This window comes from Tenrec ecaudatus, chromosome X (assembly GCF_050624435.1).
Source record: "Tenrec ecaudatus isolate mTenEca1 chromosome X, mTenEca1.hap1, whole genome shotgun sequence".
In the NCBI taxonomy this organism is placed as follows: Eukaryota; Metazoa; Chordata; class Mammalia; order Afrosoricida; family Tenrecidae; genus Tenrec; species Tenrec ecaudatus.
Genome location: NC_134548.1, coordinates 111,187,812 through 111,214,204, shown reverse-complemented (window position 1 = coordinate 111,214,204; position 26,393 = coordinate 111,187,812). Strand labels below are relative to the sequence as shown.

Genomic DNA, 26,393 nt, shown 5'->3' with positions numbered 1-26,393 from the left:
ACCAAATCTTAGAAGTGACCTGGGTACCTCCCTGCAGATCAGCGAGGGGAACTTGCCCACGGTGAGGCTGTGGGCCCAGTATTGAGGGTGAGGGAGGGACAGAGGGGATGGAGAGCAGATGACTCCCAGATAGCCTCTATGGAAACCTTCACTCAAACTTCCTACGCCACAGGCTTTGTCTTGCTACTCAGTTGGCTGCCCCAACACCATGCAGGAGGCCACTGAATGCAACAGCCTGGACCTCTCCAAAAACCAGGTGAGGAGCAGTAGCCAGAGAACTCTGAAGGAAGGAGGTGGGGTGAAAATGGACAGGTAGGGTGATCTGTGGGAGAGGATGTCACTGGGGAATGCAGGATTTGCCTAGATTACTCATGGATTTACGTGGCCTCCTCGTAGTTACTGGCACAGTGTGAAGGCATGTTGGACAAGGTGAAAGAGCCGGAGCCAGAGGAGATGTGTGCGGGGAGAAAGCCTCTGGGCACCACCCTCCCAGATGAGCCCACCAACGTAAGGTCAGTTGCACCCTCTGTTGCCTCCATCGGCAGGAGATTGCAGCCCTGCTTTGCTGGCAGGACCTCACGCCATGTCCTCTCCAATTGGTCGGTCACCCGTGGGAGTGGCTGGTGTCCACTTGCTGGGTCTTTGTCCCTGGACAAGGGGGTCTGGGTGCTTGCCAGGGGGAAGAAAAGAATGAGATGGCTGTGGAGACAGTGCCAACTAGGCCTTTCTCTGGATGAGTCCATGATGGAGGTTCCTGAAGGGCTGGTGGCTCTCGGGCCTGGGAGGGGCACGCCGGGCTGGGTTCTGGTGTAGGTGTGCTTGCTTCCATGGGCAGGCTGTCACTGACTCTCCTTGCTTTTTCAAATGTGTTTTTCACAGTGACCTCGTGGACTTGTTCCCCAAGGTTTTGTGCCTGGTAAGTGAATTGTTTATCCCTTCCTCCTCCACCTGCTGCAGGCTGCCACTCACACCCTGCCCTGATTCTCCTAGCTCCAGCCCAGCTTAGATGTTTGGATCTGGCCTTGAACCCTCAAAGGAGGATGAACCCATGAGGGCACCTGACAGGAGCTGTGGTCTTTCTGCACCGCCCTGCCCTAGCTTCTGGGACCCCTGGCGAAGGCACCAGGATAGTCTTCCCGTGGAATTCTGAGGACTCTTTCTCCCCGATCTTCCCTCTGTCCTGGGCCCATCCTGTCCCCTGAGCATCCAGTGCCACCCTGTGGTCTGCAGTACTGACTTCCTCCTCCCTTCCTCAGGAACGTCAGCAGCTACCCCATACCACTGTCCCTGACACTGAAGGCAGTAAGCGCTTACCAGTCAGCAAGGTGAGGAGGCAGGATCCAGCAGGGCTTTGGGTGGCGCGTGAGGAGCTGACAGCAGCCAGAGTCCTGAGGACGTTTTTGTTTCCAGGGGAGAGTCTTTGGACCTAATACCCTGGAGAATCTAGCTTTGAAATTCCTCAAACAGTAAGCACCCGTGGGGCCCTCAGGGAGGACTAGGATGGAGCAGATCATCCAGACACAGGCCTGCTCATTGAGGGGTGCTATCAAGTCTAGGAGGGGGTGCAGATCTCAAAGAGCCTGTCTTCTTTCCTTCCCACAGGTATTGCTGGGTGTACGACTGTGGTGACCGACAGGGTCTCCTGGATGCTTACCATGAAGATGCCTGCTTCTCCCTGACCTTTCCCTGCCACCCGGGGAATTCATCTTTGTGAGTGCCACAGTCCCAGTGACAGGCCTGGGCCCTGTGACTCCCAGAAAACATTAGCCAGTCCTCCAACTTCCATTCCTCTTTTCCTCCTAGATCCAGCTTGGGCAAGTACTTCAGAGGTGGTGGGAATATGAAGGAGCGAAAAGACCTCGGTACGTGTGAGCAGGGAGATTAACAGGAGGCGTGGAGGAGTCAACCATAAGGCTCAGTTCAGTGAAGCAACCCCTGTCCTTCTCTGCCCCTCCCTGCGCAGTTCCACGGACTCAGCTGCTGAAATGCACAAAGGGGAAGATTGTGGACTTTCTCCGTGTGTTGCCGCCAACCCAACATGACTTCAACTCCTTCGTGGTGGACATGTGTGTCTACAGTGTAAGCATCTGCTTTCTCCCTGCGGCCGGCCCAGGGAGCAGAGGTGGGTAGGAGGTTTATTGGGATACTGGGGGCCTGACCTCTTTTTCTCTTTCAGCAAAAGATGGTCTACGTTTCTGTCAATGGGCATATCAAGGAGGGTGAGTGTCTGTAGGGTCTCGTGTCCCCCATCCCCATGGCTGCCTCTCAGAGCTCTCCAGACTTCCTTCATCCCTTCCCTTCCTATGCCTCCTTCGGCTCCCACCTTGCCCCCAAACCACCCTTGTCTGACCGACTTGCATTTCTACCTAACCCGCCGCAGATCAAGAGTTAGTTCGACAGGCATTTGACTTTGATGGCTCATGCCTCCATCCCACTCCTTGGGACATCACATGCCTTGAGACATCTCTTAGCCTCACTGACAAAATTGGCCAGTAATGGCCATCTCTCAGGCTTCTGTTCAAATGGAGCCAAACGCACTTGTGAAGAGCTCTGACAAGGAGTGTGACACTAACATTGGGAAGAGATTTTCCCTCTTGTTGCCCTCCCCCATGCTGAGCCTCAACCCCCCCCCCGCCTGAAGCTCTGTGGATAGCTGTCCCTGTGTGCACCCCCTTCCATGTGCCATGAGAAAATCATACCCTTGATGAGTGTCTAAACCATGGGCACGCTGATGTGCTTTGTGCTTGTTGTCCTTGAAGTAGAGGGCATGTGTGAGGCGAGTGTCTGCACCTTCACCAGGAAGTTCATTTTGACGACTGGCAGCGATTCCAGGTGAGTGCTGGGTTTGTGGTCCCACAGGGAACACCCATCCCAGGCTATGGACAGAGGATGGAATGGTGACACTGGACTCCTCTGATTTCCCCACCATTGAATAATGTCTAAAGGTAGACTCCAGGAGCCTACCGGCCTAGTGGTTGAGAGTCTAGGCTGTGCCATAGTGACGTCTGCCCTTGGTGCCAGCCTTCAACTAGTTGTTTGATTTTGGTCAAGCTAAGTGACATCTCTGTGACTCTCTGTCCATCTTTGGATATTATGATTAAAGGAAGCACCTCCTTGGGCTGTTGTAAAGGCAAAGGCAGGTATGAAACGCTCCCTGGGTGGGGGAAACCTAGAAACCTAGTGCAGGTGGCAGACAGCTCTCCAAAGGCAGGTTCTACGTGAGAGAAAAGAGTACCAGTGAAAGGAGTCTGAGAGGCAGGCAGAGTCATGGATGGCAGGAGAGTGGTTGTTGCATGTGGGCAGCATTGGTTTTGGCGGTGTGAGTTAGTCTATGTGTCCAGCTGTCTGAGCCCCATTCTTTCTCCAGCATATGCATCGTTATGGACCAACTGACTGTGACTGACGTGAGCCCCAAAGAAAGCCAGAGTGCCTTCTTCACCCCAGGGCCCAGTTTTTCGGCACCCCCTTCCCAGGAGCAGCAGTAAATCCTGCAGGCACTGTCCACGTGGTCTGGTAGGAGTTTCCAGTGGCCTCAGTAGGGACTGTGGGAGTGGGAGGGGATGGCAGGGTCTAGAGAGTGAATGATGGAAATTCAAAGGTCATGTGTCTTATTTATTTTACTCATTGTCACTCTGGACCTCTTTCCCACTCAGTATGTATATTGCGCCATGTAGGCGTTTTCAGGCGGTGCAGAGACGTTCTGGGTTGCATGGACTCTGTGCCTGTACGGGCATACTCAGGGTGTCTAGGAGGTTCCTCCCTGACACTCGAGGCGCTATGCTCATTCGGCTGCTCTTGTCACAGCAACATTACTCAGAAGCACGGTTCTGATGTCACCTTGTGTGGTCATTGTACCCACTTTGGTCCCGTTGGATGTAATAGTCCTTCCTCCACCCCAGGTCCCTTTGTGACAACAACTCGGATGATGCCATAGACTCATAGGTCTTTGCTCTTTCCTTAGTGAGGCCTGATTTTCAGGTTATGTGAGCGGAAGCCAGATGGCCTGGGACTGACACTCAGATCTTCTCCCTCAAGCATATGATTGAGGTCCCAAAAGATTCCCTCATGAAGTGACCCAAGGTTCCTGCAATGAAATCTCCAAAGGAGCCCAGATTTGGGCCATAAGCATCCTTATCTTGTCCCTGCTTCCTTTGGCCATTGTTTTATGCATTTGTTCCACCCAGTTTCACTGTTCATTTTAAAAATAAAGAGTGATGTTGTTTGTTATGTTAATCCCTGCAGTGTCCATTTGAGTCACGCATTCTCATCACTGCACCGTAGGTAACATTCTCCAGGGGCTGATGCTATTCTTGAGCATTGAGTCCTCTGAAGAACATAAAATGTGAATCTATGGCAGCAAATGGGTAAGGTGGGGAGGTCAGGAAGGCCTCTCTGGGACAGACTTGAGTCTGACATTCAAAGGGTCAGAAGGTAGATCACAGGGTCTGAGCACTGTGTGCCCAGGAAGTGGTCCTGAGGCGTGAATAAGCATGGCACGTTTATGGGAAAGCTTGGTCCACACGGTGCATTAGCAAGACAGTGGGAGGAAATGGGGTCATAGTGGTAGGAGGAGCCAGCCCACAGGAGACCTTGTAGGCCATGAAAAGGGCTATGAGGTTTATGCTTCCTCTGGCGGGAGCCATTGGGGAGCTTTAAGAAAGAAAGGAATATTAACGTATGCTTTTGTTAAAAGCTTACAGTGAATGCTACTTGGAGACAGGGAGAAACTGTAGAAACAGGGATATGAAGGAAGAGACAATAAATGCTCTTGTTAAATTACTGGGAATGCTCCTTCGACGTAAGGCAGAAAGAAAGCAACAGTGGGGATAGGGATAGGAGGTAAGAGGCCACCGTGATCGTGCAGGTGACAGGGTCCTTTGGCTGGCCTCAAGTTTCAGGGAATTCCCCCTAAAAGTGGAGCCAACTGGACTTGCTGATGGAGTGTATGCGATTGGTGAGGGATAGAAAGGAATCAAGCGTGTCTCTTACAACCTCAGTCTGGCAACTGGGCAAGGCTAATGCTTGAGATGGTGGGGCTCCAGGTTTGCTGTCGGTCAATGAAGTTGAGAGTTCTGTTGTAGTTACATTGATGAAGAGACCTGTTGTGTTGTATAAATCTAGATCCTGAGGGAAGCTTTGGCTATGGAAAATCATGGTAATACAACTTAATACAACAATTAAATAAGCAGACACATGAGTACACTAGAAGGGATACAAAAATTTAAAATCAACTTTATATAAATATAAATCATATTCAATAACACTTGGTTTGGGTATGCAATGTAATGAGTTTGGATGAATGCCTTACCCAACTATTGATACAAAGGCTTTTAAGATTCGTCTTACTTTCCTGCATTACGTCAGGTGTCAGAGATATAGAAAATGCATACACACTAAAGAGTTGGAGAAAGATACAAGGCAGTCAAAGATACATCTGAATGATATGCACAGTCCGTGAGTGTTTGTACTTTGGGAAAGGATATTTGTTAGGAATTACATAGTGTTTCCCTTGAAATATATGTTGTAAATCCTAATCTGGCTCTATCGCTGGGCTGAACAGTTTGTTGTGTTGTGGTAGCTAGTGTCTCGCTTTGATGCTGACATGTATTTCAAATGCTGGTAGAGTCCCCCTTGGTGGGGGGCAGCAGGGCTTCCAGACTAAGATTAGGGGAAAAGGGCCTGCCTTATCGGGAGGAATTTCCACCTGGATATCAAAGTACAGCTCCAGGACGGTTGAACTGGATACCTGAAGGAGATGTGGAGTCGGCGAACATAGACGAGACAGACACGAGATGTTCTGGGTGAAGCAATCTCTGCTGACTTCTTCCAAATAGCTTAATTTATATCATAAAAAGTTTTGCAAACCACTACATGGAAACAATGCTTTATGATTAACTGCAAACTCACCCTTGTTGTTTCCACTAAAACCTGATGAAAAACCATGATAAGGTCTGTGCTTTTTCCTATCACTTTCTGTCCTCTTCCTGGTTCTTTCCCCCTGCACTGCTTGTCTTATACGTCACATACTAATCTTGATTGAGGTGTTCAGAAAATTTTGTTAGACTCATAGCCTACTCACTGCCCTATTTTTTGCTCACAATGTTTTCTGGTTAACTAACTTAACATAATGAAACTACCTCATGTGCTACTTCAAAGCCTAATTTCGACAAGCAGAGTTAAATATTTTCCTTTACAAATGCGCTCCTGCTAACTGTTCCATTGTCTACCTATGTCTCTTATTTTTTATACTCCTGAGGCACCATGCGAGCCAAACTGTCTGATTCTTTGCCAAAAACCTAATGTTTCCCATTTTACGGGTTTTCCATTTATGTTAACCATTCTTTCTCCGATGTAAGCCCCTGCCCAACGTAAAGGCATCAATTGGGGTAGGCAGTCTATACGGTCCTCTATATAGGGGGACCAAAAGATTCTCCTACTACCTAATCTGAATGGAAATCCAGGGTTTTTCGGTGGGTTTCATTTTCTCCTCTGACCTCAACTATGGGGTTTCTTTCTCAATTCCCACATATCCTTCTCAGAATTTCCAAAGATATCTCGCCGTCTAAGCCTCTCCAATGCCTCAGTTAAGGAAAGCCCTGTTAAAATGAAGCAAGTTGTAGATCTGGTTTAATTAGTACTTCACAAGACTGCTCTCACATCCACTCCATGTGTGGTAAACATGACAATGTACAAAATTCTCAAGAGTGGGTTTGAAACAGTATTTGAAGGATGTTGGAAACCCTCCCTGGGAAGCTCTGCTCTGCAGATACTTCTTCCACCACGCTATAGCTTTGCTAGACAGCATGGCTGGGATGGCTCCCAACACCTGGAGTAGAGCAGTAGTGTGCTGTGTAAAGCAGATCAGGGAAAATGAGAAAGCCCCCCACTAAGATGGATTGATTTGCACAGTGGCTACCAATGTGCTCACATGGTGCCATGGTAACAAGGATGGCCCAGTACTTAGTTCTGTTGTACCTAGAGTCACTGTGCTTTTGGGCCCAATTTTATGACAACAACAGAACCATGGTTAAAATTGCATTTGGGAATGGGCTATCTTTGTCATATTAATGAGGCACTGTTGGTGTAGGGTGTGCCTTACGTTAATCTCTTTGGAGATAGAAAACAGCAGATTAAGACAGAAAATGAGCAAGCAGAGGTGGGGGGAGATGGACGCCGTGTCACCTGAGGATCACCATGTTTGCCAAGGTGTAGAACCCAAAAAGAGACATGGACCATCTCCCAGAGCCAACAGAGAAGGAAAGTCTTCCCCCGTTCCCATCATGCGATTTCAGACATTAGCCTCGGAACTAGTGAGAAAATAAATGTTCGTTTGTTAAGTCCATCCACTGTTAGCAGCAGACCTAGATGTCTAAGACAACACCCACATGCAAACATGCATGCATACATATGTTACTACACATACAGTTTTGGGTTGCATCTATTTCAAAATTATGCTGTCATTGCATTTATAAAAATGCCCCCGTTTCCTGTGTACTTCTTAATGAAGGGGAAAGACAAGGCTTTCCTCTTATGGAGAGTCATATTTTTGCCATCATCATTCTCAAATATTTTCTTTCTACTTGAGCCCTTGGTATCATATAGGCTCCTCATGGTCCCCCTCCTCTGCCCCCCTCCCTCAGACATACTTGATGATTTATAAATAATAATTATTATTGTTCTTACTATTGTCATGTCTTAGGCTCTGCGATGACTCCCTTCACCCACTTTTCTGTTGTCCATGCCCCAGGGAGGGGGTTATATGTAAATCCTTGTATCAGTTCCCTCTTCTACCCACCTGGCCTCCACCCTCCTGGTATCGCCACTCTCACAACTGGTCCTGAGGGGCTCATCTGTCCTGGATTCCCTGTGCTTCCCGTTCCTATCTGTACCAGTGTACATCCTCCGGTCCAGCCACATTTGTAATGTAGAATTGGGATCATAATATTGGGGGTGGGATAGGGGAACCTTTCAAGTACTAGAAGAAAACTGCATATTTCATCATTGCTACACTGCACTCTGACTGGCTTCTCTCCTCTCTGTGGCCGTTCTGCAAGGGGATGTCCAATTTCTCACAGATTGGCCCTGGGTTCCCACTCTGCACTCCCCCGCATTCACAGTGGTATGGTAGTTTTCAGTCTTTGATGCCTGATACCTGATGCCTTCGATGCCTTGTGATCACACAGACATGCCTGTATTTAGACCTCTATAAATGCCCATTGCCTTCTAGTTCTTTCCTCTGTTTCCTTTTACTTTCCTCTTCTCCCATTATCATGCTCCGCCTTCATTTGGCTTTCAGTAATTCCTCTCGGTTACATTGCTCTTGATCAATCCCTACCAGGCCTCTGACACACTCCTTGCCACCGATTTTGGATCACTTGTTGTTCCTTGTCAACATCACTTCCTTTCCCCCACCTGCCCTTCTCCCATGTCTCCCCAGAACCATTGGTTCCGTTGTTTTCTCCTCCAGATTGTTCATCGAGATAAACCTGTAGAGGTAATAATATGGACAAAAACAAGACAGAGCAAAACAGTAAGAACCAATGACCAAAAAAATGAAAAGCCTGTGAATAGTTCATGGTCTGTTTATTCACCTTTAGGAGAGTTTTCCGGTTGAGTCTTATAGGGTACCACGCCCTGAGCCCAAAGGTCACCTTTGGCATTCCTCATTGCTTTGCTTCCATTGCTGCTCTGCTGTACTCCCGGACTGTATCATGCCGGTGTGCTGGGGTCAATTTTGGCACAACTCCCTCGCCGTGACCCTAGTGTTGTCCCTCTTAGTGCTATGTGTCAATGAGGGAGGTCATCTTGTCTAGTGGCCGAACTAGCCCTGTGATCCTCTCTGTGCATTGGCTGCTCTGAGCTGGAATTCTGTCCTCAGGGCTTGGTGGATCTGGATGTGTTCCATTCTCTCTCCTTCACTCTTCCTTTGCTCCTGATCAGACATGCCCCTCTTCCTGAGCTGAAGCTTCAGTGTTGTCCTCTGAAGTGTTATTTCTCTGGAGTGGGGGAGAGGGGGGAGTTCCCACGTAGTTGGTATTGGGGACTGGCCCTGCAGGCCTATCTATTAGTCCCCTGATTCATGCCTGCATGTTGCATTCACATCTTGGCCCACCGGGTTGTAGTCTGATCCCTTTCCCATTCTCCCATAGAGCGAGATTTACAACACCCTCCCCTTGGGTGGGTTAGTGCCCTGTTACCCCGCTACCCTTGTCTCTTGTGGTTGTTGTTTTCCCCTCTTCTTTAGTTGACTGTCATATGTATCCCTTGGTTGGGTTGGCACCTGCCATATTACCTGGACCTCACCCCGGGAATATACGTAAATAGTAGCCATTCCCATATGTCTCTTTTTGCCTTTTCTTCTTTTGCTTGCCTCAGTTGTATTCCTTCAATTTTCATAAAATGTTGCTCCACGCTCCTCTTCTTAATAGCGTTCACTGATAGATCTGAGCATACCCCTATCCGTTTGCTTTTATATATGACTGTTTTTCCTTAACTGCACTTATGATTTTCTCCTTTTCTCAAAGTTGGATAGTTTAGCTATTATATGCCTTGGTGACTTCTTCTTGAGATTCAGTCGAGTTAGTGTTCTTTTGGCCTCCTGAATGGTTGCCTGGTTGTTATTCCTTAAGCTGGGGACGTTTTCCTCCAGGAATTCCATGGGTGTTTTGCCTTTGACGTCTTTGTTGTCTTTTCCTCCAGTAATCTAATTATTTTGATGTCGTACCTCTTCATAGCATCAGGCAAAACTCTCAGGTTTTCTTCAGCTTCTCTGATGTACTTATTTGACTTTTTTCACCTTTGTGCAAGTCTGCTTGGTTGTTCTCTAGGTCACTGGTGCGGTTCTCTGCCTCCTCCAGTCAGTTGGCCAATTCCGTGTGTTTGATACTAGATTTTTTTTATCTCGTCTCTTAGCTCTTGTGTTTCCCTTTTGTGCGTGGCCGTTATCTCCTCTATCCTTTCATCCTTTTCCTGTATTGCTTTCCTCATATCACCCTGTATGACTCAAAGCACCATTCTGAAGATTTTTTTTCCCCTGTGGGAAGTCAACGTCTGACTTTTCTCTGACTCCTGTTAGGTCCAGGTCATCTTCTGAGATTGGATGTTGTTTCTCTTTCCTTGCTGAAGCGGTTGAGGCAGCTTTTTTCTTTCTCGTCAGTTTATTGGAACTAGGTGCCATTTTCCCTGGATTTACAGAGCCCTGGGCTCTCTCTTTGGGAAGATGTCATTGGTGCTTCTGCTGGCTGCCTATGGCCAACTGGCTCGAGGGGTTGTGTTCCACCTTTGTCCCACTAGGGTTTCCCTCTCACCCTAGCCTATCAGAAATCTGTTGTTTGGAGGGAGGCTGGGTGGTCCTCTCAGTAGTCAGCCTCAGAGGTCAGTTTGTGTCATGCTGCAGCCACCCTCCATCATCCGTAGGGGCTGTTTGCAGCTGTGGGACCTGCAGTCTGAGGGAAAGTGCTGGGATCAGAATGGGTTGTGGTGGGGTGGGGTTTTCCTGGCTAGGGAAACTTGGGACAGGAGGGCGGGTGAGCTGGAGGGCCCAGCTACTTCTGTTAGCGCACAGCTCCACTGCTGGGAGCATAGAAGGCCCAGGAATTGCACAGGGCAGAAGTAGAATGCTGGTCTCCCAGTGGGCAGTGGGAGGGCCCACGTGCGCTCAGTTCCCGGAACCACAGCTGTGCGAGCCTCTTCCATGCCTGTGGCATCACAAACTGGGCACAAACTTCTTCCGGGCCACCGGTGGGCCTGGGGTGCTGCAAAAGGAGCGTAATCCTCTGTCAGCGGCTGGAACGACTGGGGTGTCCTGGTGGGGCGCAAACCTCTTCTGGGCGGCTGGCGGGACTGAAGCCCTCTCAAGGGGGCAGGAGCCTCTGCTGGGGATTGAAGTCACCTTCTGGTATAGAGAAGTGAGCCAGGCTGTTGTAAGTATCAGTTGACAGTCCCAAAACCCCTATGTGGCCCCCAAATCTCCCCGCACACCGATCTCCAGGGAGCTTCGAGCCTGAGCTACCTATCTCGTTGCCATCTTGCCCCCGGTGTCAAGATTCACTAATGTTATAAGATGCTCAGAATTTATGTTTTAGGGTCACTGCATATATGTTCACAAAACCTACTCCCTTTGACTTGATTGTTAATCACAGCGACCCTGTGTAGGGTTTCTGAGGCTAAAAATCTTTATGGGATTGAACTGCCAACTTTGTGGTTAGTAGCCCAGCACTTACTCAGCAGTTGTTGCTTGGGTTATGTACATCATTTGGCTATTGTGAATAGGTCTGCAATGAACATAGAAGTGCATATATCTGTGTGCGTTTCTCTTCTGTTCGATCTCTAAGGCATATGGCTTGGAATTGGATTCCTGGATCATAAGACAGTGCTACTTCTGTATTTCTGAGCATGCTCCATAGCATTTTTCATAGTGATTGTACCACTTACCAATCCCACCAGCAGCAAGTAAATAAGAGATGAGTTCACCCTCCCTACAAGGTTACCAAGATTTATTGTTTTCTGAAATGTGTTCCTTCCTTCTTCCACCCTCAGAAGTCCCATTTTAGCAGTGGTGAAAGAGTACCTAATTGTAGTCTTGATTTGCATATCTCTAATAACTAATCGGTTAAGTATTGCAATGCTAGCTTCAAGATCAGCTGTTAAAATCCACCAGTCACTGCCAAGGAGCTAGATGTAGCTGAAAAGTCCCATAGAGATTTAGTTTCAGAAACCCAGTGGTAAAGTTCTACTCAGTCCTAAGTTGGAATCATGTCAGCAGCAGTGAGAAAGAGAGAGAATGACTAATAACCAGGATGATATTTTCGTTGTTAGCCACTTTAATGACCCCTTCAATTTTCAGTTTATTATGGTTGTGCCCATAGCAGGTTAGTTTTGAGGGATTTGTCTTCATTCTTGCTAATTTGTCTTCCACGAATTCAGTTCTATTCCTTTGACCCTTCTATGTGTTTTTTATTTTAAAAGTCTTAGAGTTATTCTTCAAGGATTTTATATGTTGTTGTTGTATCATTTTACTATTTATTTGTACTGACAGTTGTTTCTCATGTTTTCCAGAAGTCTTCTGTTTTTCTGACTTCCCTGATATGTTCTGTTTTCCTTGATCTTTCTTGCAGTTGTTGAATCAACTCCACCCCAAACTTATTGCTATCAGGTTGATTCTCACCAACAGAAATCCCGTAGATCAGAGTAAGACTGCTTCTTAAGGGTATCAGAGGCTTTAAATCTTTAGAGAATCTGACTGGTTCACCTTTGGCCCACAGAAGGGCTAGTGTATTTGAACCACCAAGCTTGAACTTAGCAGCCTGATGTGTACCCCACCAATACCAGGGATTCTTAGTTCCAATGGCATGTCTTCCTCAAGAAACTTTCCTGACTGTAGTTAGTGACTTATTTGTGCCATGTGTCTTTTTTCTTTGTGTAAACCCAGGTTTTTTGTGTGTAGTAGTATTTACGTATTTGTATGTGACTGCAGACTCTAGGTTGGTTTGATTTGACCAGGAATTGTCAATGCATATACTCAAGGGAGCAGGACAGTCGTGCTATTCTGCTTGCTCACTTGGCAGCACTTAGGTCCTCACAACTCTCATCTGGCTGGTGTAATGGAGTAAGGGAATATGTGTGTGATTTTGTTTGCTGCTCATGTGGGCATGTGGAGGGTGCGTTGGGATGGATTTGGAGGCCATTTATCATTGTATGAATCTTCAAAGGTGCCGATGAGCCTGGCATGTATGGCCACAGTTACTGTCTTCCAATGGGCTGAGCGAACAAATCAATGAACAAACAAAAGAATGAAAGTAAAAAGAAAAGCAGGAACAACATCAACCAAAAGGAAATAACCAGGAAAGAAAATGAAAAACGAGTATTAAAACAATGTTTAAAAAAATAGAAATGGAAAAAACAAGGGTTACAAAAAGGGAAAAACAAACTAGGGTCAGAGGAAAAGAAAATGAATAGCAAAGAACGTAATAAAAAGGAGGGAAATTATAAAGACAAGAGAAAATAGACAAGATAGAGGAAAGAGGAAGAATAAAAAACACAAGGGAGAACACAAATAAGGAGGGGGGGAGTGGAGGTGTGGTCAGGCACCTGGGTCTTGCTCCTGCTGGCTGTATGTGTATGTGTGGCTCCTATTCCAGGATGTTTCTGCTTGTCCAGATGGCAGTGGAGATAGGAAACCTTGTCCCAGAACGAGTTCCTGCTAGCCCCTGCTAGAGTGGAGAGGGAGGTAGGCTGACTAGCCAGCACTGCCGTTCTGCTGATCCTATAAAGTTTAATGTACGTGGCTCCAATCATGGTAGTGGCACATACCTGGTGCCAGAGCCAGGAAGCGCACCTCTAAACTCAGGTAGAGTAGGGGCAGCTTCGGGCTGTGTGTCTGGAAACAGAGGGCTGGCCATATGTCTTGTCAATAGAAGGTATGAGGACTTAGGGGAAGGTGACAACTTTCTGGTCATCAACTACCGATATGGGCACTGGTGCAGTCCTGGGCAAATAAAGATGATTATCAGGTGGTTACCAAGATCAAAATGTTGCTTGCAAATATTCAAAATGGCTGTGTTGTGTTGGGACAGTTAACAATTCACTACTCAATGTTTCTCTTTGTCCAGTAGTTAGATTCATTTCCCCCTCCTCCTCCCCCTCCACCTCTAGGCAGTATTTCATCTACCTTTTGGTCCTTTTCCTTTGAAGTACAGGGCTCCAGGACTATCATCTGTCTTTGTTTCATTTGGTTTCTTGGGTCTTCATTGTAGAGGGCCTCTGTAACCTGTCTGCCAAATCTATCACCTTGCCAGAAGGCGGCCTGGTGGTTAGTCATTTTTCCAGTAGTAATGAAGGTTGGCATTTAGATCGGGATTTCATTGTATTGTGTGTTCTTTTTAAAATGGGGCCAACATTCTCGGTACATAGTCTATGAAAACAAATGAGAGACAAATAAGCATATTTATTATCACCATATTAGCAAATGACTCAAAATAAGCTAGAATCAAAAAATATGAAAACATAAAATGTGTGAACTTTTAAAGAGATTCATTTACTTATTAAGTTAGACCATTTTCCCGCGGTTTACAATGAAAAATTACAAATGTGATAAGTATCAGGCGTTGCTTCTTGTACCTACAATTCCCATCTATTAAATTCATTCCTATAAGAGCACACAAGGCAGACCACTCTAAAACCAGGCAGCCTGCCTTAGAGTTTCCTTATACAGACTAGTATCCAACTCTTAGAATGAATTCGATCAATGGAAACTCTGTCCTTACATAATTTTATTCATTGCTTCATACAACCACATCATAATCAGAAGTAACTTGGCACAGAATTAAAGTTATATAATGTGTATTGTCTTCAAATACCCCATAATGATTCACTCACAGCAGGAATATATACCATCCTTTTGCTGATGAAAAAAATTACAGCACTAACTATGGCAAATGAAAGTTCCTTACATCCTATCAAATATTTTCTAACATGTTATTAAGTATCGCTTCAAATATGCTTTTAATTTATTTAAAATTCTGCAAAGTGCATTTTTATCACAGCCGATGTGTGCTGCATTGGTGAACTGGCATGGAAAACATCTGACTGCAAGAGAACAAAAGAACATACTGCCTGCTCTGTGCCACCCTCACAATTGTTCTTATGTTTCAGCCATTGGTACAGCCACTGTGTCAATCCATCTTGTTGAGGGCTTTCCCCTTTTCCTCAAGCCCTCCACTTTGCCAAGCATGATGTCCTTCTCCAGGTTCGATCTCTCCCGATAACATGTCCAAAGGACATGAGACAAAATGTCGCCATCCTTGCCTCTAAGGGGCATTCTGGCTGTACTTCTTCCTGAACACATGTTTGTTCTTTTGGCAATCTACGGTACATTTCAAAATTCTTTGCCAGCACCATGTATCTATTTTTCTTCGGTCTTCTTTATTCAATGTGCAACTTTCATATGCATATGAGATCATTGAAAATACTATGTCTTTGTTCAGGGGCACCTTAGGCAGAAAATCTAGTCTAATTTCATACTTAATGGGTTTTTTTAAACTGGTAATTTAATTTTATTTTAATGCAATCAATAATGTAAGACTGACTGTCAGTGGCTTTGCTTATGGACATTGCAATTCAGAACACAAAAATTGAATGCGCATTTAAGTTGTACCTCAATTGCTAACCAAAAAGGCTGGTGGTTCAAACCCACGCAGAGGCATCTAGGAAGAAAGACAAAACTCACTTCCCTGAAAACATTAGGGAATAGTTCTGCTTTGTACACATCGCCATACATTTCAATCTACAGTTGATAACCACCAATATGAGCATTCCTTTCTTTTCTGCCTCAGTTAACCTTTTAATTGGTTGTATCAACATATACATTCCATATGATACAATTTCATCAGTCTATCATATTAAGAAAATTTGTACAATTATCACCACAGTCAATTTCTTCTCTTACTCATTTTTGTTAGTGCCATATTTCCTCCCATCCTTTACTGCCATGACCCTGGGAAATTATCAATCTAATTACTACCTCCATCCAGGATTTCATATGCAACCCTATCCAAGATTTGATATACAGAAAATCACACGCACAAAAAACCCTGGAATGAAACGAGCAACCCACATGAATAACTCAATGTAACATAGAAAACTTCGGTTGAAGAGAAAGCAGAAAAGAAAAACTGAAACAAATTTTATTATTTTTAATCGTTTTATTAGGGGCGCATACAACTCATCACAATCCATACATACATCAATTGTGTACAACACATTTGTAATTCATTGCCCTCATCAATCTCAAAATATTTACTCTTCATTTAGAATTGGGATCATAATAGTGGGGGACGAGAAAGAATTTAGGAACTAGAGGAAAGTTGTGTGTTTCATCGTTGCTACATCGCACCCTGAATGGCTCATCTGCTCCCGAAGACCCTTCTGTGATGGGATGTCCAGTGACCTACAAATGGGCTTTGGGTCTAAACTACACACACACACACACACACACACACACACACACACACACACACACACACCTTCACTATGGTAAGATATTTTGTTCTGATGATGTCTGATACCTGATCCCTTCATCAACTCGTGATTGCACAGGCTGGTGTGCTTCCTCCACGTGGGCTATGTTGCTTCTGAGCTAGATGGCTGCTGGTTTAGCTTAGCTTCAAGTCTTTAAGACCTCAGACGCTATACCTTTTGATAGCTGGGCACCATTAGCTTTCTTAACCACATTTGCTTATGCACCCATTTGTCTTCAGCGATCATATCAGGGAGGTGAGCACACAATTATATGAGTTTTTGTTCTTTGATGCCTGATAACTGATCCCTTCAGCAACTCGTGATCACACAGGCTGATATACTGCTTCCATGTGGGCTTTGTTGCTTCTGAGCTAGATGCTGATATACTGCTTCCATGTGGGCTTTGTTGCTTCTGAGCTAGATGGCCGCTTGTTTACCTTTGAGGCTTTACGACCACAGATGCTATATCATTTGATAGCCGGGCACCACCAGCTTTCTTCACATTTGCTTATTCACCCGCTTTGTCTTCATTGGTTGTGTCGGGAAGATGAGCATCATAGAATGCCAATTTAATAAAAAAAAAGTATTCTTGCATTGAGGGAGTGCTTGAGTGGAGGCCCAATGTCCTTCGGCTACCTTAATACTAAACCTATAAATATATGCGCACAGTTCTATTTCCCCATCCTCATATACAAAATACCTTTGCCTTTGTACATGTCTTTATTAAGACCTCTATAAATGCGTTTTGCCTCCTAGCTCTTTCCTCTACTTCCTTTGATTTTCCTCTTGTCCCACTATCATGCTCAGTCTTCATTTGGGTTTCATTAATTCCTCTTGGTTACATTACCATTGATCACTCCCTACCAGGCCTCCTATACCCTCCTCACCACTGATTTGGATCACTTGTTGTTCCCTTGTCCCTGGGTTAACACCACTACCTTTCCCCAGACCTCCCCCTTTCCCATGTCCGCCCGAAATGTCAGTCCCTTTGTTTTATCCTCCAGATTGTTCATCCAGCCTATTTTATTTAGACATACCTCTGGATATAATATCATGCACAAAAATAAGACAGAACAAGACTAAGCAACAATATACAACAAAACAACAAGAGCAACAAGAAAACACACAAAAAAACAAGAAAGAAATGCTTGTCGTTAGTTCAAGGACAGTTTGTTGGCCTTTAGGAATGTTTCCAGTCCAGTCTGTTGGGGCACCACACCCTGGCCCCAAAGTCCACTTCAACATTCCCCGGGGACTTCGCTATTCCATTCCCTTGCTGTTCTGTTACACCCCCTTAGTGTTTTGCCTCAGTGTGGTGGGATCAAATCCGGCGCAATTCCCACACTGTGTCTCCGGTGTTGTCCCCTGTAGGACAATGGGCAGTGAGAGACGTCATGTCTCATAGCACGGCCAGCCATGTGTTCCTCTCTGTGGACGGGCTGTGCTAATCGGAACATTGTCCTCAAGGCCTGGTGGTCCAGGATGCGTTCCACTCTCTCTTCCTCCCCCTTCATCTGCTCCCGTGTGCTCCGGTCAGGTATTCCCTCCCCTGGAGCTTCAGATTCAATTTTGTCCTTTGAAATAAATTCTTCTGGGGGGAGGTTCAGGTGTCCATGTAGTAGTTGGAATTGGGGCTAGTCCCTCAGACCTCTTCACTGGTTCCCTAATCCAAGCCGACATGATGCATACACATCTTGGAGCACTGGGTTGAAGTCTGGTCCCTCTTTCCCTGTGGAGATATAAACAAAACCCTCCACCTTGGTGGGTTTGTGCCCTGTTCCCCTGATACCCATTTCTTTTTTATTATTATTATTTTTCCATTTCCCCACCTCCATTTTAGTTGTCTACCATATATATCCCTGTATTTGGTCTGGTCGCTGCCATATTACCTGGTCCTCAACCCAGAAATGTTTGTATACAGTAGCTTTTCCCCTATGCCCCTGTTGCATTTTTTTAAAAGCTTACCTAAGCAGACTCATGTTGTACTTGTCCTTTTGTGCTTGGTTTACTTCGTTTAGTATGACTTGCTCCAGTTCTTCGGATGCAGCAATGTGCTTCATATGGTCATCACTGCTTTTTAGCAGTATATAAGTATATACCACAGTTTTTTAATCCACTCGTTGGTTGCTGGAAATTTGGGTTGTTTCCAACTTCTTGCAATTGTGAACTGTGCCACAATGAACATTGGAGAACAGATGTCGGTCCTTGGTTTCTCTATTGCTCTTCTGGGTATATGTCCAATAGGGGGAGTGCTGGGTCATATGGTAACTTGATTTCCATCTGTTTTAGATATCACCAGATCGATTTCCATAGTGGCTGAACATACTTACAGGTCCACAAGCAGTGGATGAGAGTTCCTGCCTCCCCACAGCCTCTCCAACGCTTGTTGCTTTCTGATTTTTTGAATTGGACTATCTTTATGAGTGTTAGGTGGTACTTCATTGTTGTTTTAATTTGGATTTGTGTTATGGCTAAAGATCAGAAACATTTTCTCATATCTTTGTTGGTCAGTCAAATTTCTGCCCCTGTGAAACTTCTGTTCAGGTCCTTTGCCCACCTCCTCAGTGGGTAATTAGGTTTTATTCTTTTTGGAAGCTAGCAGAGTATTATAGATTTTAGTAATAAGGCCTTTGTCATTGCTAAAAATGTTTTCCCATTCTGCGAACTCTCTTATTACTCTCTTGGTGAATTCTATAAATGTACACAGGTGTTTTATCTTCATTATATCACACTTGTCAATTTGTGCCTCCTCTGTGCTTGTGTCTTTCCCTATTTCTGATAGCCTATGTATTCCCTGTGCCAAAATTCTCAAGTTGTTCCCAATTCCTTCATTGATGGCCCTAATAGTTTGAGGTTTAACTTCAAGGTCTGTGTTCCACCTTCAGTTTATTCTTCTGCGTGGAGTGAGATAAACGTCGTGCTTCATTTTTCTGCATGTAAATATCCATTTTTTCCAGCACCACTTGTTAAAGAGGGCATCAGCTTTCCATTTGATATTTTTGGGGCACGTATCAAAGATCAGCTGTCTGTATGCTGATGATTTTATTTCTGGGTTTTCAGTTCTTTTCCACTGGTGTACCTGTCATTGTAACAACACCATGCAGTTTTGACAACTGTGGCTGTATAGTATGCGCTAAAGTTAGGTAAAGCAAGCCCTCCCACTGTTTCCTTCCTCCTGAGAAGTTCTCTGCTAAATCTGGGCTTCTTCCCTCTCCATACGAAGTTGGTAATCAGGTTTTTTCGTTTCTGTAAAGAAAGATAAGGGTAATTGCATCAGGATTGCATCAAATTTATATAGTGTCTTTGGAAGAACTGACATCATGACTATATCCCAAAAGCATGGGATATTTTTCCATTTGTTGAGGTCGCTCTTGGTTTCTTGTAATGGTATTCTGTAGTTTTTCCCATATAGATCCTTTGTTCTTTCAATCAGGTATATCTCTAAATATTTCAATTTGTTTTTGGCTATTGTGAAGGCCAGTACTTTTTTGATCTCCTCGTCTGTGGTCTTATCTGATGTGTATAACAGTTGGATGGACTTCTGTTTGTTGATTTTGTATCCTGTCATTCTGCCAAACTCCTCTATTGTTTCTAGTACTCCCTTTGTGGTGCTTTTGGGATTTTCCTTATATAAAATCATATAATCTGCAAATAACAATAGTTTCACCTCTTCCTTCCCCACATCAATACCTTTGATGTCTTTTCTTTGCCTTATGCTGTTAGCCAAAACCTCCAGCACAATATTAAATAAGAGTGGGGTCAAGGGGCATCCTTGTCTGGTTCCCTTTTTCAGTGGAATTGTGTTAGTCTTTTCTCCATTGACTACCTCGTTGGCTGCTGGTCTTTGATGTATAGCTTGTATTATCTTGAGGAATTTTACTTAGATTCCTATCTTCTCAAGTGTCTTAATCAGGAATTGGTGTTGGATGCGGTCGAATGCTTTTTCTGCATCTATCGATATTATCATGTGGTTCTCATAGTTTTTCATGTCAATGTAACAAAAAATACTAATGGCCTTTTTTTTGTATGTCGAACCATCCCTGCATCCCTGGTGTGACTCCCACTTGATCTTGGTGAATTATTTGTTTTATATACTTTTTAAATTCTGTTGGCTAGTATTTTGTTAAGGATTTTACATCGATGTTTATTAGGAATATTGGTCTGTAGTTCTCGATTTTTGTGGGATCCTTGCCCGTTTTGGGTATCAGAGTTATATTAGCTTCATAGAAGGAGTTTGTAATTTGCCATCTTTTCAATGTTCTGGAAGATTTTGTGTAGGATTGGTGTTAGTTCTTCCCCAAATGCTTGGTAGAATTCTCCAGTGAAACCATCTGTTCCAGGGGATTTTTTTTTTTGGTAATCCCTTAATAACCTTGTCTATTTTTTCTATTGCTATGTATCTGTTGATATTCTTGACGTCCACCGAGGATAGCTTAGGGAGGGATTGTTTTTCCAAGAATTTATCCATGTCTTCCAAATTGTTCAATTCATTGGAGTACAATCCCTTATAGTACTGTGTAATTATTCTTTGGTTTTCATCAGGGTCTGCTGTAATGTCCCCTCTTTCAACCCTTATCCTTGTTGTTAGAAATTTCTTTCCTCCTTTCTTTGGGTAGGCTTGCCAGTGGTTTGTTGATTCTGTTTATCCTTTCAAAGAACCAACTTTTAGCAGCATTAATTTTTTCCCATAGTTTTCTTATTTTCCCTCCCCTGAATCTCAGCCCTGATTTTTATAATTTCTTTTCTTTTGCTATTAGTAGGATTGTCCTGCTGACTCTAGTTGCTGTAAAATTTTTGTCACCATATCTATCATGAGTCTCTTCCTTTTTCAGGTGTGCATGTATTGCTAAGAAACTTCCTCTGATAACTGCCTTTGCTGTGTCTCATGAGTTTTGGCACGTTGTGTGCTCATTCTCATTGGTTTCTAGAAATTTCCTAATTTCATCTCTGATCTTTCCCAGTACACACTCCTTTTGCAGTAGAGAGTTATTGTTCCTCCAATCATTTGCTCTTGTTTTCTTCTCCTTCCTTTTGTTGTTTTGCAGCCTTATGGCACAGTGGTCAGAGGACGTGGTCTGTATGATATCAGTGTGCTTAAATTTATGTAGATTCGCCTTATGTCCCAGCATGTGGTCTATCTTTGAATATGTGCCATGTGGTCGTCATAAGAATGTGAAGTTTTGTATTTGGATGAAAAGCTCTGTAAATATCCGTCAGGTCAAATTGTCTAATTGCAGTGTTTAGATCTCTATCCTTGTTGCGTTTCTTTCCCAGTAATCTATCTTTCTCAGAGAGCGGTGTATTGAAGTCGCCTACTGTAATTTTGAAGCTCTGATTTTTTTCAACTTTTTGAGTATTTGGTTGATGTATTCAGTACGTCTCTTATGTGGTGAGTATATGTTTACAATACTTAGTGGTTCTTCGCCTACCAATTCATTGAGCATTATATAGTGGCCCTCCTTATCTCGTTTTATGGTTTGTCCTTTGAGGTCAATTTTATCTGATATTTGAATTGCAACCTCTGCTGTTTTTGGATTGCTATTGCCTTCATATGCCTTTCTCCAACCTTTGATTCTCAGCCTATTTTTGTCTGTAGCCTTGAGATGTGTCTCCTGTAGGAAGCAGATTGATGGGTTGTGTGTTCTAAGCCAGTCTGCTAGTCTCAGCCTTTTAAGCCCTGAGTTCAGGCCATTGATATTCAGGGTTGTTATCTCCATCTGTGGACTCTGATGTCACCTTATACCTTGGGTGCTGGGTGTTTTCCTACTTCCCTTTCTCAGTGTGTTGTGCGTGTGTGTATATCATTCTTGACTGCTTTCCATCCTTAAACCAATGCTATCTTGAGGTCTGTTTTCTCGTTGTTGCCCTCGGGTGAGGTTGTTCTATGTGGCGGTCTCTTATTTATGCTTGGTGAGTGTTCTTCTCCCAATACTGGTTCAGCAAGGAGCTTTTGTAGGGCTCAGTTTCTTCTAACATATTCTTTGAGTTTTTCCTTGTCTCAGAAGACTCTTACTTCTGTATCTATCTTGATTGATAATTTGGCTGGGTAAAGTATTCTTGGGTTTTTGTTGTTTTCCTTCAATTTTTGTAATATATTACCCCACTCTCTCCTCTTCTTCATAGTTTCTGCTGATAGGTCTGAGCATATTCTTATTTGGGAACCTTTATATGTGATTGTTTGTTTTTCGCTATCTGCTCTCATGAGTTTCTCATTTTCCTCAAAGTTGGATAGCTTATTATGTGACTTGGTGACTTCTTCTTGGGATTTGGTCTAGCTGGTGTTCTTTCAGCCTCCTGAATGATTGCCTGGTTTTCATTCATTACGCTGCGGAAGTTTTCCTCCAAGAATTGTCTCACTGTTGTTGTAAATGATTTCTTTGTTGTGTCTTTCTCCGGTAATCTAATTATTCTGATGTTTTTCCACTGCATAGCATCAGACATAGCTCTTAGGTTTTCTTCAGCTTCTCTGATTATCTTAAAAGATTTTTGTTTGCATTTGTTAATGTTTGTTTGGCTGTCCTCCAAGTCACTTATGCTATTTTCTGCTTCCTCCAGTCCATCTTCAAGGTCTGTGTTTCTGCTACTGGTTTTTGTTATCTCCTCCCTAAGCTCCTGCATTTCCCTTTGGTGTATGGCTTTTATCTCCTCTATCATTAAATCCTTTTTCTGTATTGTTTCCTTCCTATCTTGTATGACTCCAAGCAGCATTCTGAAAATTTCTTTCTGTGCTAGCGCAATGTCTGCTTCTTCTATGCATGTCATTATGTTCAGGTATATGCCTTTGCCTTTTGTTTCTCCTGGTTTTTTTTTCGTTCAGGTCATTGTGCCTGTTAGCAGCTTGCGTTGTGTTGTTTGAGAGGAGGCAGGTGCCATTTTCCAGGGAGTCGCAGAGCACTGGCTCTCTCTCAGAGACTCATAGGAATGCTTTTGCGAACAGCCTACAGCTAATTTTACTATGGAATTAACCTATCACTTTACCCTCCTGTGGCTTCCGTCTCAGGGGTGTGTGCCAGAAGGATGTTTCTTGGTCTGTTTTTTGTTGTGGATGTAGGGCAGAGGTTCCTGTAGTAGCTTGGAAAGTTGTCATTAATGAATGTTGAGGGAACTGCCTTAGCCCCCCAGGCACACAGGCAGGAATCCCCCGTTAAGAATTTGGGTAGACTGTCCCCTGGTGCAGGTCGGTAGGGCTTTCCCCCTGCCTCGGGCCAGCTGCACAGAGTGGATCTCACCTATCTGGGTGTGTCACAGGCATAAATTCCCTAGGCTAAGGGGAGTGGTCTGGAGGTCAGCAGTGGAGTATGAGAGAACAGGAAAGAGACAAAGAGGAGAGGAAAAATGAAAAAGTAAACCCGCTGAGATTGTGCAAGGATATAGAGAAGAGAGGGAAATAAAAGTAACAATGTATCTGAGTCCTGATCCCTGCCCATGGAGCTGCAAGGGTTTAGTCCCTGCCCCAATGCGGCAAGCTGTGGCTGAGTTGAGAAAACACCCCTGCGCAATTCCCAGAGACTGTGGTGGTGGATAGAGTAGAGAGGGAGACAAAAGTAACAATGTAGCTGAACCCCAAACCCTGCCCTGGAGCTGCATGGGTTTAGTCCCTGCTTCGAGGCAGGCAGTGGCAAACTGTGGCTATGTTTTTAACCCTTGAGGGCTCCAAATGGTCCCCCACTCCAGCAGACAGTGGTGGAGCTAAGTTCAAACCCAGCCGAATTCCACTGAGGTAAGTCAAAAGCCCCTAGCACCTCAAAGCCTTGCCGGTCTGTGCCTACTTATCTTTTGATGCTCCTCCTGCATTCCAGCAGTGTTGAATTTCCCTCTAAGCAACTCTTTTGGGCTGAATTCTGCAGAGTCCCTCTGGTATGTGTTATTCAGTCACCATCTTCCCAGAAGTTGCCAAACTGAAACAACTTTTAAACATGTCAAAAGGGAGATCAAATGCTATTACATTTAACTTAACTACATCTGTCACAATCAGCTTTAAAATTATCTCTGTCTGATAACAAGGCTATTCATATCCTTGGATTACAGTCAGAGGGAATTCACCAGAGGCTTAACACATGTAGGGACCCTCTAAATGAATTTGGGGCTTCCACTATCTTTCATAGCCTTCTGCAAACTGGGTGTTCACAATTTAAGCTCTGTTACTATTCCTTACAATTTTTATTTTATAGTTTGCAATCCTTAAATCACACAGGCTGGTGTGTTTCTTCCATTTGGACTTAGTTGAAACCTGTGTAGTTTCATAATCTCCTTTCACATTGATAAAGAGAGTGAAGGGGTGGAGTGTAGCCTGTCAATTGAGTCACAGTCTGATGGTATGTCCTTGTGGGAGTGACCTTCTCGTAAGGTAGGCCCTGACAATTTCCCTCTCTCTCTGCCTTCGCCTTCCTGTTGGGAAACCAGGCTGCAACCTGTGAGCCCTGTGATGCAGCCACCACCATTGGGTCCACAAGTCTTTGCACTCACCAGCCTGTGCGATTTCCTGTATTCTGCAGCGGTGCATGTGGCTGTGTGTGTCTGAAGAGGGACTTACAGACTTATGGACTAGTATCACACTTGTGGACTAGCATTGGATTTATGGACTTGATCTGTAATGGACTGGGATGTTTGCTTAGTCTATAATTACTCTTGGATGTAACAATCTCTCTTACACATATTTGAGAGGCGCTGGAAGTTGTTTCTCTAGACAAGCCTGCCTAACAAAACACCTCCTTTAGATGGCTGCTTGTTTTAAGAGGGTCTATGGCAGTGTGTGGTTATGCATTGGGCTGTGATCCACGTGATTGGCAGTATGAAACCTCCAGCAACTCTGAGAGAGAAAGACTGGACTTTCTATGCCCTCCCATAAACAGTTACAGTCTCTGAAACCCACGTGGGTTGCTATGAGTCAGCACTGTCTCCATGGCAGGGAGTTTGGGTTTTTGGATAGTTTTGTTTTAAGACAAGCCTTTGAGACCTCAGACACTATTCTTTCTGATAGCTGGGCACTATCTGGTTTCTTCACCATACTTTGCTATAGCAGCCATATTGTTAGGGATCTCTTCACAAGGGCTAGCACTGAGCAGGTTCATGCCATAAGAAATAATTGTCCTTATATTGGGACTAGAATTAAGTTCAAGCTCAAATCCGCTCATGCATTTCTGGTTCACTTTAGAGACACAGTGATCATTTTATGATAGAGAACATTATAAGGTAAATCTACTGATAGTGTTATTAGTTTAGCCAAACCTATAGAATTTAAAATACTGTTGATCAGAGGGAATTATATAAGTATTTGTCAACTTCAAACTCCAATACATGAATTGTTGACTTCTACAGACTGAATTCTTAAATGACTGGACATCATTTACCCTAAATATGGGGCTTTTTATAGCGCACGCGTTTCAATAACATTCATTCACAAAGGCAGAAACATGCCTACCAGATTAATACATGACATAAGAAAGGAAAAGGGGCATTAAAATAATAAATATATGGTAGTCCCAGGCCACCGTTCATTGGGCACCCTCTAAACACAAGATCCAAACCAAAGTCCAATGACCGCCAGTTCCATAACTTTGGGATAGCGACCCTCTGCTTCTCACCCTAGGGCATTTCAGCCTTAAGTCCAACGGAGAATGTTGACTCCTTAAATCTTCTATAAGTGAGTTTGAGAAGAAGGTCAGTTTGCTTAGTGGAGTTTTCACATAGAATCCTTCTGGTGTGATCTATGAAGAATGCTGGGTGCCTTGAAAAGACAGTCTTAAGTCCCCATAGACGATAGCAAAAGGCCTGGATCACTTAGGGCTCGATAGAAACGAAGTCAAAATTGTTCATTTAGGTAATATAAGTATCCTTTTTCTCCCCTTGAGTTCTTTATAAGTATAATTCACCATTACCACCCCAACCCCCCTATGGGAGGTTTCTCAGAGATATTCCCCCTCTCCAATCTTGACTTGGAAATTATCACTCTTGTAGGAGAGTCTGTTGATTTAGGGTGTTATTACCACAAACTTTTATGGCAGTAACTAAATGATCTTCTCCTCTCCCCATCTTGAAAAACTGACCCCAACTGAGGGGAAGTATCGTCTGTTGAAGTAGTTTTCAAGATGTACATATACAAGACATGATAAATGGTTTGCGGACACTAGGTAGGCTCTCTGCTTTCTTGTTTGGGAGATCAGAGTAGATGACTACATGACCTGAGGGCAGGAACCTGACTTCATCTTAATGTTTATCTTTAGAGTAGCAGACGCACACAACATTTGTTCTTCTGTGATCGACTGGCTTCACTCGGCATAGAAGGTGTTTCTGTTTTTTGAGGGATGCGAAGTGTTCCATCGTACACATGTAACAGAATTTCATTGTTCATTCTTTTACTGATGGGCATTTAGGCT

At 44.2% G+C, this 26,393-nt stretch overlaps 1 long non-coding RNA gene across 1 annotated transcript; it reads left to right on the top strand.

Annotated features, from left to right (window-relative positions):
- The first annotated feature begins 1,000 nt into the window (after positions 1-1,000).
- On the top strand, positions 1,001-1,704 carry LOC142433024 (uncharacterized). The gene is made up of 3 exons (XR_012781067.1): positions 1,001-1,325; positions 1,411-1,466; positions 1,603-1,704. It is a non-coding gene; the product is annotated as an uncharacterized LOC142433024 (long non-coding RNA).
- Positions 1,705-26,393: the final 24,689 nt, after the last annotated feature.